General features: G+C 34.2%; 1 protein-coding gene and 1 long non-coding RNA gene across 12 annotated transcripts in view; both read right to left on the bottom strand.

The window, feature by feature from the left end:
* jvl (javelin-like) overlaps nt 1-17,374 on the bottom strand; it is a 404,687-nt gene that overhangs the window by 124,977 nt on the left and 262,336 nt on the right. The window lies entirely within an intron of this gene.
* LOC137237375 (uncharacterized) lies at nt 1,804-17,081 on the bottom strand. The gene is made up of 2 exons (XR_010948925.1): nt 3,491-17,081; nt 1,804-3,411 (listed from the first exon to the last, which is right to left on the bottom strand). It is a non-coding gene; the product is annotated as an uncharacterized lncRNA (long non-coding RNA).

The following is a 17,374-nucleotide window of genomic DNA, read 5'->3' as shown; positions in this document are numbered from 1 at the left end:
GCAAATGTGTTAACCAAACAAATGTTTTATACCGTTAAAAGTACTGCAAGCAAGGCAAAAGCGTAGGCAGACAACAGACAATTCGAGTAAGGAAGGCGTCATGAGACTATTGTGAAGACCACCATCCATACAAATGTACATACTTCACACGTAATGAGTTTAGGAAGTGGTGCTCAGACAACTCTATTGATGCCCCCCGTTGCGCTCCGGGTGCACTGAACGAGTTCAAATGGGAGGTGCGCACTTTAGTTAAGAAAATTTTTATGAATTGGAGGCGTTGAGATTCGCAACATATGGTGATGCTGGTTAGTGTTATTTGAAGTGTGCGTGCCCGTTTGATGCCTTTAGAGAAAATTGTATAGTTTTTGCAGGTTTTTTTGGTCTTCCTTTGGGCTTTGCTTTGTATTTTATGCGTGTGTTTTCCCTTTTACGTTTATATTTTACCCTTCCGTATGAAAAAGAGAGACAATGACACCAATGAAACTTGAGTAAAAAAAACTTAAAAAAAATGCAACAAAATTTGAAAAGCCGCCAACATTTTAAATCTCGTGAACCTATGTTATTTCTTGTTTAGGTTGCAAAATTTGGCAAAACTACAAATAGGAAAGCAATACTTACCACACTTAACGCACACACTAAATTTTGTAAGCACGCGTGAAGTGAAGCAATATAAATGAAATAAAAAGGAAATATACGGGAAATAAAACTTACTGCAACAGCGTTAAAGTATTCATATAAGTACAAAAAAAATGATCAAAAATTGTGAAAACCCGCAAAAAGAATACTATAAAAAAGAATTTATAAAATTTAAACCCTTAAAATTCGAAATAAAAAAATGTAACAAACTTGTTAATTTTTTTTATGTATATTAATAAAATTATATAGAAAATATTAAATAAACTTCAAAGCAGAAAGAAAAGTCGAAAAATTTATAACGCAAAAGAGTTCAAAAAAATCAAAGAATATAAGAATACATTTAAAAAATTTTAACTCAAATAAATTTTTGTTAAATAAATAAAACTAAATCACAAAATTCCAAATCAAAAGAAATTTAAAAAATAGTTCAAAAACTTCAAGAACAAAAGAGAGGGACATTTTTCAAATACAATCCCAAACTTTGAAAAGTTGAAAATTTAATTCAAATAAAGAAAGAATTCAAGACATTAAAACAAAAAAAAAGTATACTAAATCTACAAGAATGACAAAGGATTGAAAAGGATATAAGCTTAAAATGTTTAAAATCTGACAAAAAGAAAGTTAAAGGAAAATAGAAAATAAAAAAAAATTTGAAAAAAATAAGATATAAAATCTAATAAAAAATGTAAAGCCCACAAAGCAATTCCAAACATTTAAAGCTCAAAAAGTTTTTTATTTTTTATTCTCATTTATTTTTTTGAAGTCCAAAATAAAGAAAAGGTTAAAAAAAAGCAAAGAATAAGAAAAGGAAGAAACCATTCTAAGATTTTAACGACAGGTATAGATAAATATGAATTCATAAAATCCAAAAACCAATGACAAAAATGATTTTGAAAATTTTGAAAACAAAAATGGCATTCTGAAGCTCTGCACGCAAAAATTGAAAAGCCCTTAAAAGAAATAAGACCTTTTATCCATAAAATTTTAATTTGTACAAATTTAACATAAACCCCATTAAAGAAATTAAATTTTTTTTTTTTAAATTAAAGGTATAAGAAAAAGTTCAAAATTTTAAAACCCAAGATAAGAATATAAAAACTGGACAATTTTTGAAATCAGAAAATATAGAAATGGAAGTTCACAAACTTGTAAACCTAAGTAAATAAAAAATAAAAAACGGAATTTAAAATCCAAAAAAGTCGGCTTTTATGAAACCAAATTTTAAAGGGAGATCTTAAAAAATATCTTAAGGAAAAACGAAGTATTTTTAAACTCTTAATTAAAATAAAACAAAAAAGTAAAATTTGAATTAAAAAATATAAAAATAAAAAATAAGAAAAAAATAGAAAAAACTGGGCATTGCTACCATAGCCGTTGTGAATATCCCTAATATCAAAAGGGAAATAAGAAAGTCTTACATTAAACATTTTTTTATTACGGGAGTTACATTTTAAGCTGGACTCACAATTTTCGTTTTCTTTGAAAAATTGCCCATCTATTTTTTTTTTTTTTTTTTTGAACAAGTTATTTTATTTTTTGACCTATTCGGTCGGAAATCCGAATTTTGTTTTTTTTTTTATTTGTTTTACTGTGAGTAATTTTTATCTGCACGCAAGTGTACAAAAATTACTCATTAAGTATACTTTTTTTTTATTATTTATTATTTCAAATGCTTTTTCTCTCATTGTAATTGATGAAACAACTGGGCAAACGTTAAAAGATGTTCAGCCGCCTTTGCCCAAACGTAGCCAAAAATGCAGAGGTTGGCAGACATAAATAACAACAACGACAAATATTAGTAGACAACTTTGGTTGCCAGGCAAATCTGCGACGAAGAAGATTAAGGTCTAAAGATGGCTAGTACGTCGGACAGTTGGCTAATGGTGGCTGCTGTTGGACTTTTGCCGCTTAATCTTTTTATCGTATTAATTTAAAATGTAATTTACAGTGTTTAGAATTAAATAAATTTGAATAAAAAAGTGGTTTGACTTAAAGGCATGCATATCTCAAGTTTGATTTTAATTCAAATATTTTTCTAATCCATACAGGCGAAGACTGTTGAGCTACAATGAAGTATATTTAGCTTAAAAAAAAAAACAATTCGCTAAAGGCAAACTCTTAATTCAATACAAAGACTACAAGCCACTATGCGAACAATTATTGGCCACATTGATGAGTCACATTTCTGACTGTGGGCTTTTTGATGGGCTGCGTAGATGAAGTATCATGCGAGACAACAAAAACTAACCAAATAAGTAAATAATAATAAAATTTTCAAACAAACAATAATACCAACTCGAAAAAAAAATAAGAAAAATCGGAGGAAAGTACGAATGAAAATGCATGCCAAGCATTTATTGGCAACAGCCAACGCCTTAAATGAAACAAACGAGGCGGGGCGTCGCACAAAAGTCGATTTGCTATAAAAAGTTTTACTCAAAGGCTTTAAGCTTATTTGTATGTTTTTTGGCTCATAAATTACTGTAAAATTATTTTAATCACAAAATAATTGCATTTTCGATATTTTATGTGAGCGTTTAAGTGTTTTGGTGGCTGAGAAAACGTGTGCGGGTGTGTGTGAATTACAGTGTTGGATATTCTTTTTGTTTTTTTTTTTTTTTTTTTTTTTTTTTGAAATGTTATCGACTTATAACTTCTTTTAACTCAGTTAAATTTTTGCTTTCAACAATGAAGACTTTCTCCCCCTCTTCCTTTCTCGTTCTCTAACTCCGTCTCATATTCTCAATCCATCTCCTTCTATTTCCGGGGTAGGGTCTGCCTGTCCCAAAACAGATAGAAAGTAGAATATAGTGAGGGAAAAATATTTAGGAAGATGGAAGGAAAGAGATGAAACCTGCCTGTCCCAAATACAGACATATAAAAAATATCAAGGATTCAAAACAGATAGAAAGTAGAATATAGTGAGGGAAAAATATTTAGGAAGATGGAAGGAAAGAGATTGAACAATTTTCAATCTCAAGAAACATACATATATGAGGGAAAGAAACGGAGGTATGTTCAAGTAGCAGGTTGGTAAGTCATATAGGGAGCGAAAGAGACATACTATATAGCGATATCGACTAAGAATGGAAAAGAGAGAAAAAAAAGTATAATAGTAAGAGCTCCTCTCTATCTAAATACTTGAAAGGTGGAACAGAAAATGCTAAATATGTGGTTATACCAAAGAGGATAAATTATGATAAAGAGACGTCACTCGTTACTCGCAACCATTTGCTCGATGTTTTCTAAGAGGTAGTCGCTGGTCCTTTTTTTTTTTTTTTGCGAGATGTGCATAAAATGTCTTCTATACATTTTCGTGGGGTAATTAATTAATTCTCTTTCCAAAAATAACTGTTGCACAAGGTGTCTACACCGCATAGATAAATGCGAGACAATTCAAAAATGTCCCTCTTAGAAAACATTCGGCATACATTTTTTTGGTATAACCAAAGAGGATAAATATAATATCAGCCACCAGTCTGCTACGAGTGGCGAGTAACTCGCTGGAAATCAAAAAATGTATGCCGAATGTTTTCTAAGAGGGACATTTTTGAATTGTCTCGCATTTATCCATGCGGTGTAGGCACCTTGTGCAACACTGATTTTTGGAAAGAGAATTAATTAATTAAATACAGTCGGAAAAATAAACACAAATACCCCACGAAAATGTATAGAAGACATTTTATTGCCATCACGCTTAAAAAAAAAACAGCGACTACCTCCTATGAAACATCGAGCAAATGGCTGCGAGTAACGAGTGACGTCTCTTATCATAATTTATACTCTTTGGTTATACCAAAGAGGATAAATACAATAAGAGCCGTAACTCGTTATTTTGTGGCGAGTATCTCGGTGGAAATTGAAAAAAATTGATGCCGAATGTTTTCTGAGAGGGACATTTTTAATTGTCTCGCATTTATCCATGCCGTGTAGGCCCCTTGTGCAACTGTGATCTTTGGAAAGAGAATTAAATAAATTAATTAAATACAGTCGAAAAATAAACACAAATACCCCACGAAAATGTATAGAAAACGTTTATAAACATCTCGCCCAAAAAAAAAGTAGCGACTACCTCTCAGTATACATCAAGTAAATGCCAAAAAAATAACGAGTGACGGCTCTTATTGTATTTATCCTCTTTGGTTATACTTTGAAGTTTAGAGATAGAGCAAGAGTTACACACAAAGAGGATGAGAGTGAGACAAATATACCACCAATTATTATATGTTTTTTTGTTTTTGCCTAATCTCAAGAAAGACTTTATCTCAGGGTATTAAAAAAGGCAGTGGTTTTATATTTGTATTCTATGAGGATTTATCAGCTTTGGTCATATTGATGTACACATTGAACTTTTCTTATAACAAAAGTGATCTTTGCAAATTTTACTTCGAGACATGGTCCCCTTCCAAATTTTCGCAATTTACCTTTTAATAAATTGGTAGAACCAATAAAAGGCAATTAGGCTCCGTAGGTGAAGTCGGAGAGCTAGTGGTAGATTTAGATAAAGATGGAAGCAAATTAAGTTGTAATTTTTTTTATTTTTTTTTATTTTAACATGTAAATATTTTTTATTCTTATTACTCCAATTATTATTACTATATATATATATATTTTTTTTATTTTTTTCATTCTAATTTCTATTTTTGTAATAACTTTTTTTTTAATAATTTTTTTTTATCTTATTTTCCCATGTTTATTCGATTTTAATTTTATTGTACTCAGTTGAGCAGAGCTCACAGAGTATATTAACTTTGATTGGATAACGGTTGGTTGTACAGGTATAAAGGAATCGAGATAGATATAGACTTCCATATATCAAAATCATCAGTATCGAAAAAAAATTTGATTGAGCCATGTCCGTCCGTCCGTCCGTTAACACGATTTGAGGTATCTTGACGAAATTTGGTATGTAGGATATCGAAAATTTCGAAAAATCGAAAAAGTGCGATAATTCATTACCAAAGACGGATAAAGCGATGAAACTTGGTAGGTGGGTTGAACTTAAGACGCAGAATAGAAAACAAGTAAAATTTTGGACAATGGGCGTGGCACCGCCCACTTTTAAAAGAAGGTAATTTAGAAGTTTTGCAAGCTGTAATTTGGCAGTCGTTGAAGATATCATGATGAAATTTGGCAGGAACGTTATTTGTATTACTATATGTATGCTTAATAAAAATTAGCAAAATCGGAGATCGACCACGCCCACTTTAAAAAAAAAAATTTTTTAAAGTGAAATTTTTACAAAAAATTTTATATCTTTACAGTATATAAGTAAATTGTGTCAACATTCAACTCCAGTAATGATATGGTGCAACAAAATACAAAAATAAAAGAAAATTTCAAAATGGACGTAGCTTCGCCCTTTTTCATTTAATTCGTCTAGAATACTTTTAATGCCATAAGTCGAACAAAAATTTACCACCCCTTGTGAAATTTGGTAGGGGCATAGATTCTATGACGGTAACTGTTTTCTGTGAAAATTGGCGAAATCGGTTGAAGCCACGCCCAGTTTTTATACACAGTCGACCGTCTGTCCTTCCGCTCGGCCGTTAACATGATAACTTGAGCAAAAATCGATATACCTTTACTAAACTCAGTTCACGTACTTATCTGAACTCACTTTATCTTGGTATGAAAAATGAACGAAATCCAACTATGACCACGCCCACTTTTTCGATTTCGAAAAATACGAAAAATGAAAAAAATGCCATAATTCTATACCAAATACGAATAAAGGGATGAAACATGGTAATTGCATTGGTTTATTGACGCAAAATATAACTTTAGAAAAAAACTTTGTAAAATGGGTGTAAGTAGAAGAAAATGAAAAAGTTCTGCAGGGCGAAATCGAAAGCCCTTGGAATCATGGCAGGAATACTGTTCGTGGTATTGCATATATAAATAAATTAGCGGTACCCGACAGATGATGTTCTGGGTCACCCTGGTCCACATTTTGGTCGAAATCTCGAAAACGCCTTCACATATACAACTACCACAACGCCCTTTTAAAATTCTTATTAATACCTTTAATTTGACACCCATATTGTACAAACACATTATAGAGTCACCCCTGGTCCCCATTTATGGCGATATATCGAAAAGGCGTCCACCTATAGAACTAAGGCCCACTCCCTTTTAAAATACTCATTATCACCTTTCGTTTGATACCCATATCGTAAACAAATTCTAAAGTCACCCCTGGTCCACCTTTATGGCGATATCTCGAAAAGGCGTCCACCTATAGAACTAAGGCCCACTCCCTTTTAAAATACTCATTAAAACCTTTCATTTGATACCCATATCGTACAAACAAATTCTAGAGTCACCCCTGGTCCACCTTTATGGCGATATATCGAAAAGGCGTCCACCTATAGAACTAAGGCCCACTCCCTTTTAAAATACTCATTATCACCTTTCGTTTGATACCCATATCGTAAACAAATTCTAAAGTCACCCCTGGTCCACCTTTATGGCGATATCTCGAAAAGGCGTCCACCTATAGAACTAAGGCCCACTCCCTTTTAAAATACTCATTAACACCTTTCATTTGATACCCATATCGTACAAACGCATTCTAGAGTCAACCCTGGTCCACCTTTATAACGATATCCCGAAAAGGCGTCCACCTATAGAACTAAGGCCCACTCCCTTTTAAAAAACTCATTAGCACCTTTCGTTTGATACCCATATCGTCAACAAATTCTAAAGTCACCCCTGGTCCACCTTTATGGCGATATCTCGAAAAGGCGTCCACCTATAGAGCTAAGGCCCACTCCCTTTTAAAATAGTGAGTATTTGATACCCATATCGTACAAACAAATTCTAGAGTCACCCCTGGTCCACCTTTATATCGATATTTCGAAAAGCCGTCCACCCAAAGAACTAAGGCCCACTCCCTTTTAAAATACTCACTAAAACCTTTCATTTGATACCCATATCGTACAAACAAATTCTACAGTCACCCCTGGTCCACCTTTATGGCGATATCTCGAAAAGGCGTCCACCCATAGAACTAAGGCCCACTCCCTTTTAAAATACTCATTAACACCTTTCATTTGATACCCATATCGTACAAACAAATTCTAGAGTCACCCCTGGTCCACATTTATGGCAATATCTCGAAAAGGCGTCCACCTATAGAACTAAGGCCCACTCCCTTTTAAAATACTCATTAACACCTTTCATTTGATACCCATATCGTACAAACAAATTCTAGAGTCACCCCTGGTCCACCTTTATGGCGATATCTCGAAAACGCGTCCACCTATAGAACTAAGATCCACTTCCTTTTAAAATACTCATTAACACCTTTCATTTGATACCCATATCGTACAAACAAATTCTAGTGTGACCCCTGGTCCACCTTTATGGCGATATCTCGAAAAGGCGTCCACCTACAGAACTAAGGCCCACTCCCTTTTAAAATACTCATTAACTCCTTTCATTTGATACCCATATCGTACAAACAATTTCTAGAGTCACCCCTGGTCCACCTTTATGGCGATATCTCGAAAAGGCGTCCACCTATAGAACTAAGGCCCACTCCCTTTTAAAATACTCATTAACTCCTTTCATTTGATACCCATGTCGTACAAACAAATTCTAGAGTCACCCCTGGTCCACCTTTCTGGCGATATCTCGAAAACGCGTCCACCTATAGAACTAAGGCCCACTCCCTTTTAAAATACTAATTAACACCTTTTATTTGATACCCATATCGCACAAATAAATTCTAGAGTCACCCCTGGTCCACCTTTATGGCGATATCTCGAAAAGGCGTACACCTATAGAACTAAGGCCCACTCCCTTTTCAAATACTCATTAACACCTTTCATTTGATACCCATATCGTACAAACAAATTCTAGAGTCACCCCTGGTCCACCATTATAACGATATCCCGAAAAGGCGTCCACCTATAGAGCTAAGGCCCACTCCCTTTTAATTAACTCATTAACACCTTTCATTTTATACCCATGTCGTACAAACATATTCTAGAGTCACCCCTGGTCCACCTTTATGGCGATATCTCGAAAACGCGTCCACCTATAGAACTAAGGCCCACTCCCTTTTAAAATACTCATTAACACCCTTCATTTGATACCATATCGTACAAACAAATTCTAGTGTGACCCCTGATCCACCTTTATGGCGATATCTCAAAAAGGCGTCCACCTATAGAACTAAGGCCCACTCCCTTTTAAAATACTCATTAACTTCTTTCATTTGATACCCATATCGTACAAACAAATTCTAGAGTCACCCCTGGTCGACCTTTATGGCGATATCTCGAAAAGCCGTCCGCCTATAGAATTAAGGCCCACTCCCTTTTAAAATACTCATTAACACCTTTCATTTGATACCCATATCGTACAAACAAATTCTAGAGTCACCCCTGGTCCACCTTTATGGCGATATCTCGAAAAGGCGTCCACCTATAGAACTAAGGCCCACTCCCTTTCAAAAGACTCATTAGCTCCTTTCATTTGATACCCATATCGTACAAACAACACATTCCAGGGTTACCCTAGGTTCATTTTCCTACATGGTGATTTTCCCTTATTTTGTCTCCATAGCTCTCAACTGAGTATGTAATGTTCGGTTACACCCGAACTTAGCCTTCCTTACTTGTTTTTTATATCAATTATGTTATCCGGAATTTTTTGTTGTTTTTTCTTTGTTTTATTACATTAGTGGTGCTTTTGTTGCGATTAATTTAAGAAGAAATCTTCCGAATGAAAATAATTTATTATTTTTCTTTTTTTATTTATTTATTATTTTTTTTTATTTTATTAATATTGTTATTTTTTTATTTATTTATTATTATTATTTTTTTTATTTATTTATTATTATTTTTTTTTTTATTTATTTATTATTATTATTTTTTTTTTTTTTCATTTAAAAATAAACTTATTTTTCTTACTGACTTGTGTGATAAAAAAACTAATCTTTTTCTCAAAATATTTAATAAATTCAAATTTAAAAACTGGCTTAAAATGTTTCGATCAATAAATAAAGGTACTCTTGATAACAACAAAATGATTAAGGATTGATTTATGTGCACTTAAGAATCAGAAACCCGTTTATATTTGATAAAAATAACCTCTTACTTTGATTCCGGCTTAAATTAAAAAAATAAAAAAATGTTGTATGAGTAAAACATTATTAAAACCAAATATAATCATGAAATGCAAAGGATATATTTGCATAACAAAAGAAATTGAATACCCATTGGTGTAACAAAATTAGCGATCAATCAAATGATGAATGTGCAAAAATATATTATAACAAACAAAAAAACTTTTAATTTGCTTTGGCGGAACGAGTTGCACGTGGTAAAAAATGTATTTTGTAATATTGACGTGATTTAGCGATTTGGACTAGCTATCATCCATCACACGTGAATTTTTTTCACTATGTTTTTGCTCATATTCTTTTTTGCTTGTTATATATATATGTATATTTTTTATTTTAATTCATCACAATAGCAATTTTAACAATAATTTATTAACACTTTCAAATTTGTTTTAAAATTATTATACTTTAATATTACGTTTTATGATGAACAATAAAAAATTTAAATCAGTTTCCTTATAGGATTTGAGATAATACCTCTTATAAACAATAATAAAGCAGTGTATCCAAAAGGGTCATTCCATATTCCAATAGTAATTGAATATATATTTTGGTATAGCAACAACACGGTTTTATTTTTTAATTCTTAAGACACTCTAGCCATCCCACGGAGAAAAAATGAATTGAATTTTCTTTTAAATGCAATAATACACGACGAAATTCCCAAAAATAAATTCTAAAACTAATGGCCAGATTATGTATGATGCCATGACACTTTGCGTCAATTCACTGACAATCAAATTTAACACTGGATAATGGCAAAAATTTCACAAAGACACTCAGGTTTACTCTCTCTCGCTGAAGTGAATCAATGCTTTTATGTCACACGAAAAAACGACTCGTTATGTTAAACTTAATTTGCCAGCGCTCTCCGAAAGTTATCTACGAGCAAAATTTTATAACAAATTTTTCTAATTTTACAAGGGAATGTGTATGTAAATTTTTGGTCCAAACTTTCTTGAACCTTTTAATTCAAAAAGTTACTTTTTTAAGTCCTACGTAAATGATAAATTTTAACTTTGCTTTAAACAAAATTAAACGAAAAAGTTTTACGTTTATGTTAACACCGGTGGCGTAGTGAGGTTTTCTTGAGCCCGAGGCAAAATATTTTTTTGGCGCCCCCTTCCTATATTACCAAAACAATATAATTTTATATATTCAAAAACTAATAATCCAATGAAGTCTTAAAATATTTTTTTAATATATTTACCCCCCATTCTTAATCGTTGAAGTGTAATCATTTTGGTGTGAAAGCCGTCATAACGGTGGGAAAGTCATCATACCTCTGCCACCCTCGTCCTGAAATATAGCAAACATTGCCCTCGTTGTTGAAAGACAACAAAGGAGGGAGCTTCGTTCCCCGACGGGTTGAAAGGCATAGAGGAGGAACTTGGTTTTATCCCGCATCCTCATGGCTCTGCGAATGCAGATTGGAATCAAAAAAAAAAAACGAAAACTATGCAGCAAAATAAATATTTATATCCCTTGTTTATTCAAAACTTTCACATCACAGGACTTGGACTTATTTAACGTACATACGGCCATATTGTTCACGACGTGGACCTTGCACATAACACAACAACTGGACAGCCACTTCGATGGCATAACGTTACCACTGTGGAACCTCAAAAACTTTTGGTTGTGACGTTCGAACACAGTCTCTACTTCAATACAAATGCATCCGAAATTGACTACAATGCACAAAGATGCATCAAAATCCTCAAATCGCTGCAACGGAGAAAGTTGAAGGGCTGCCAAATTTCCCACTTAGAACTGGCACGGAATATCTTCTTAAGACGTTTGAGCACCGAGGCATACCAAGAGACAATTAATTGATGTAGTTGCGCCTCCAAGGTAGATAAGAAGAAATCTGCATCCAGAGCAACACGAACGCAGAGTCTGTGATTTCCTTCACATATCATTTCCCGCCAACAGACATGATTTCCCGCCTTTGCAGACATCACCGAAGAAGAATGCACACTTCCGAAGGATATGCGCGTTACTCTCCCAACTTCTATCTCTATGTATCCTAGTGTATAGCACAAATCATGTATTAGTAATGTGGAACAAAAATCTGTAATAGCAACTTTTTTTTGCCTATTAACCCAGGCGAGGGATTTGTACAACAAAAATAAGAACCATAGATGGACGGACGGGAAAAACACTACGCCGCCTAGTTCTGTCGATGATAAACAGGAAAATGTATATGTGCGCTGCTCTCTGCATGTCATCAAAACAAAGTCGGGATGTCTCACTTAACGCCAAAGTGAAGGAAAAAGGTATCGGAAAAAATAAACTTCCAAAAATTAATATTCGCCAGTTGGACTTCGAGCTGCGAAGACCTGCAACATCTCTAATGATGTAAGTAAGCTAAATGCTGGTATGAGCAAATTATGGCCATGCATGGTTAAATCGTACAAATTAAAAAAAAAAACTATAAAACCGAACTAAAAAAATTAATACCAAATTTTCGATCTATTTTATTTTTATTTTTTATAGGGCATTTGTAAAGGTCAAATATGGAAAAAAAAAATTTTTTTTGTATCCTTTGGTTTAGCATTTCCACAAAGTTTTTGAGAGTATACTCAAATACATATTTATTAATAATATGATTATAATACATTAGTAATAAAATAAATTAGTTTCGATGCAAAGTTCTGTTCCATCGAAATCTGTATTATAAAATTCACCCAAGTCCTTACAATTTCATCGTTATTATCCCTGTTTAACAAATTTCCAACTTCCAAGAGAAATCCAAATATAAAATTAAGGTAATTTAGTCGTGTAAGTCTTGTACGTATTTTTTGTTGGAGACGATCGAGAACACTTTTCATGACGCGAGAAATTTCACATTCTGCGGAAAGACCAACATCTCTAGCCGATTCTCCGGGCATTTTGTGGCGCCATCTTACACGTTTTACTATGTCAATATCCCATTTATCACAAAGATACTTCGCTTTTTCTATTGCTTCTTCACAGAGTCTCGAATTTCGGCTTCACGTTTGACAGTTTTTGTTAAAGCATTTTTTAGTAATTCCTATCGTAACGTTCAACATGAGAAAAAAGATATAGGCTTTCACTTATTCCACAACCTGTCGCAAGTGTTCTGGTTATATGCATGATCTTTTTAGTATGGAACATTTTTTCCAGAAATCAGTTATAATAAAAATACAAATTTTCCAGGAAGTTCTGCTTTGCGGACCATTTGGCGCCCCCCTGTGAGTAGCGCCCGGTGCAAGATGCCCCCCCTTGCCCCCTCACACCGCTTTTGGTTAACACTATTCGAGTTTGCCTTTTGTTGTTGAGAAATTGTGCTGCTCTCATCATCTTCAATTTCCTTGTTTCAACGCTTTATTTATTTCCTCTTTCTATTCTTGTTCTTATTGTTGTTGCTATTGTTATTCTTTTTATTTCCATTATTTCTAACCTTACTCTTATTCTCGTTCTTGTTATGTTGTTGTTTTTATTCTTGTCCTTCGTCGTGTTCTTGTTTCGTTTCTGTTCTTATTCTTATTCTGATTTTGGGTTTTTATTTTCGTTTTTGCTCTTGTTCTTGTTATGGTTCTAGTTCTTGCTCTTGTTCTTATTCTTTTATTGTTCTTGTTCTCGTTGTTCTTGTTTTTGTTTTTCTCATCCTTTTCTTAGATTTATTCCCTTCCTATTCTTGTTCTTTATTTTCATATTTCTGTTTATTATTATTATTCTTGTTATTGTTCGTAATTGCTCTTCTTTCTATGTTTCTTGTTTGTATTCCTATACATATTCCTGTTCTTTTTCCTTCATCTCCCTTTCACGGTACCTCCTGGTTCTTATCTCACTTCTTCTCCATCAGATATGTCATCTCTATGCCAATTAGTACAAACAGTTTCAGAGATATGGTCAAATTTAAACTTTACTACGTGGAATGTCCCATACATAGGTACATTCAAGTATTTCAATTTCCATTCACTTGTTTTATTGATACACAAAAGTAATAAACAGCTACTCAAATATTTACGAGACTTACAATCAGTTATTCAACTAATAGTGCAGCAGCACAAAAACTCACAAAATCTGCTCAGAGATTGTCGAGCAATGTCGCCCATTGAGCTATTCGCTTGAATCAAATGTTAAAATAAATTTTTATGCACATTAAATTGAATTTATGTAAACTGTTTTAAGATTATTGCTTTTGTTAGCACATTGACGGCTATATGTTCTGGATCAATTGGCAAAACCACAACTACACACGTCATAATGGCTGTAATCTTTTACAATTGGGTTTTTAAAAAAACTGCTCGTATCGTAATAAAATTCATTATAAAGCTCTCCAGTTTACTATCAGAGCAGAAACACTTTAAAATATTCAAACTGAAAACAGAGGGTGTCCCATTAGTTAATCTTTGTCTAGACTAGTTTTAACAAAATTTACTTTGTGGTGACATACTCCCCCATTAACCAAAGAGGCAATTTGGTTTAAAATAGGATTTTCAAATAGAATTGGTTATACGTGACCTATAAGCTTGCATCTATCTCTCTTGTTTTTGGTGTTCTTATTGTTGTTTTTCTTGTTGTTGTTGTTGTTGTTGTAGCGATAAGGGCACTCCCCGAAGGGCTTGGGAAGAGTTGTCGATGTTGATGGTACTTTGCCGGATGAAGATCCGGCACCTTCCAGTACCAAGCCCGACCATCTCGGGAACGATTTGTTATGACCACATGGGAACCTCTAGGCCATCCCACCCTCTCATCCCCTACATCCATGAGGAATTAGGGGTCGCCAGAGCCTCGGCTGTTAATGAAACAGGATTCGACACGGATAGGTGAGGTTGACAATTGGGTTTGGAGAAGCTATATATTGCGCTGACCTGAAAGGGTTGCGCTACACAACCCCTTGAATCTATTTGGTATTTTAGTCGCCTCTTACGACAGGCATACCTACCGCGGGTATATTCTAACCCCCTAACCCGCTGGGTGGATTCTCTTATATATCTCCTAGTTTTACTTGTATTTTCACAACACGATGACAGAAGATTGCTGCTTTTGTTACAATTTGTAAACAACAATTCAATATTAGCTAACAATTTGTTTGACGACTGTATTTTAACAAATAAAATTTTATTCACACTCATATTAAAATAGACTGCAATATTAGCCGCTTTATTATTATCGCTGCCACATATTCGAATATTCTGTGGTGTGTTTTTGTATAAGGAAATCTTTGTTGCGATTTGTCAATGTGTTTGAAGTGACGTTTTCGAATAACAGCAGATGTGATGCTGGCTGGCATTGTACGACTGTCAGCATTGGAATAAATTATAAACCTAATTGGCTTCCACTTTTATTAAATACCGCTTATACGGCATGATCGTTCTTTTCATTATATTTAAATATTGATTGCCTGCATTCAATTAACAACACGTGATAGTAACGACGAATACAGAAAATAGAAACAGGTGATAGTAGGTGATTGCAATAGCATTTTCGAGGTCAGAATGATTCCAACTGCAATCTCTATAAAACAGAAATGGTAAAGTCAGAAAAGGTTTTAGAGAGGAGGTTTTTATGGTGAGAGCTCAATTGGACGGTGAACCGGCGAACAAAGAGAAAATGTTTTTTGAGTGAATAAAAACAGACTGAGATATGCCAGAGAACTGCCGACTACATTTTTACATATAAATAAGAAATCCTAATTTTCTTTAAAGCTTTTGTTAAGAATTCACAATAAAAACAGCATATAAAAAATTATTCTAAAAATTCAAGGAATTAATATTAAAAAAAAAAAAAACAAATTTAATTTTCATAACTTTGTTTAACTATGAATGTTCACAAGTATCTAAGCATCATCCTGTCCCAAATATCCTTAGCCAGATAAAAAAAAAATTGCTAGTAAATGCAAAATACCGATTTGAGCCAGACAAATCCAGATAGAAAGAAGTCTGGTTCAATTTGTGAGCCAGATAATTTGTTAATTTCTCGTCTTTAGTTTGGCAACGCTGCCTTTAATAACCTTAAAAAAATGTATGGTGCGTTAGCCTTCGAAGAGATTTTAGGCCGAGATTCTCTTCCAATTTGCGTGGTTCTCCTTTAAATTTTTTCTTCAAATTGGAGGGACGGGACCTACTTGTTTTATGCCGACTCCCAACGGCATATGCAAAGCACATGAATTTTCACTGAGAGCTTTTCATGGCAGAAATACACTCGGAGTGCATTTCAAACACTGCCGAGGGGCGACACCGCTTAGAAAAATTGTCTTCTAATTGCAAAAACTTCTTTCTAAAATTTTGATGTTGCTCTCCCCGGGGCGTGATCCCAGGATCTTCGGTGTGGTAGGGGGAGCACGCTACAATCACACCAAGGCGGCCAACCTATTGAAATTAAAAAAAAAAATGTATCTATTTATATATATACATTTATTTTTATATATACATATATGTATAGCAGATCCGGCAGACGTTGTTCTGCCCTAAATTTGGTCTATCTGCATACATTTTAATAAGCTTTTTCCGTCTAACTCTGCCCTCGACCCTCTACACTTTTTCTTAATCTTTGTATTCACACCTTCCTCCGTATTTTTCGCTTCATCTATCTCCATCTTCGTCTCATTCTATCTCTTGCGCAGTCTCCTTCTCTCTTTTCTCTTCTCTCAAGTTTTTCTCATTCTTCTTAATATCTTATTACCAGTCCCAGAGGGTGGTACTTATTTCGTTCCAGTCCCATTCCGAGTCTCAATCCCAGTCCGAGTCCCACTCCGAGTCTCAGTCTCAGTCCCAGTCTTAGTCCTAATCACAGTCCCAGTCCGTCTCTGGTCTACTTCGCGGAAAAAACCTTCGTAAATACTAATATAGGCAAATTTATATACCAAATATCAGCCAAATCGAATAGGACGTATATAAATAGGTATGTGGGTATTATTAATTCATTTCTTTATTTCGGCTTCGCATGCATATTTATCAGTTTTGCCAGGTTGATGCGACTAAATCGAATATCACAATGAAAATTACTTTAAAGGTCTCAGCAACAGCTTTCATTTGATATCCATAATACACACACATTCTAGGGGTATCCGGGTCCATGTTTTGGCTTATATCTCGAAACCCTATTAACAAAGCGGTGTAAAACTTTCTCTGTGCTAAAACACACATTAACAGCTTCAATTTGATACCCATAATGTAAAAACACATTCTAGGTGTATCCGGGTCCACGTTTTGGCCTATATCTCGACACCCTAGACACGCAGCGGTATCAAACTTACTCTGTACTAAAGCACACATCAACAGCTTCAATTTGATATCAATAATTTAAAAACAGATCCCAGTGTTACCCTGATGCACGTTTTGGCCTACATCTCGCGACCCTAGTCACCAATAGGTATGAAAACTACCCTGTACTAAAGCACTCATCAACAGCTTTCATTTGATATCCATATTGTATAAACACATTCTAGGGGTGCCTGGGTCCATGTTTTGGCCTATATCTCGCGACCCTAGTCACCAATAGGTATGAAAACTACCCTGCACTAAAGCATTCATCAACAACTTCCATTTGATATCCATATTGTCTAAACACATTCTAGGGGTGCCCGGGTCTACATTTTGGCCTATATCTCGAGACCCTAGTCACCCAGGG

Source organism: Eurosta solidaginis, chromosome 1, assembly GCF_040869045.1.
Source record: "Eurosta solidaginis isolate ZX-2024a chromosome 1, ASM4086904v1, whole genome shotgun sequence".
NCBI classification, from domain to species: domain Eukaryota; kingdom Metazoa; phylum Arthropoda; class Insecta; order Diptera; family Tephritidae; genus Eurosta; species Eurosta solidaginis.
Note: the sequence above shows the minus strand (reverse complement) of the source record. Positions and strands in the feature narration are given on the sequence as shown.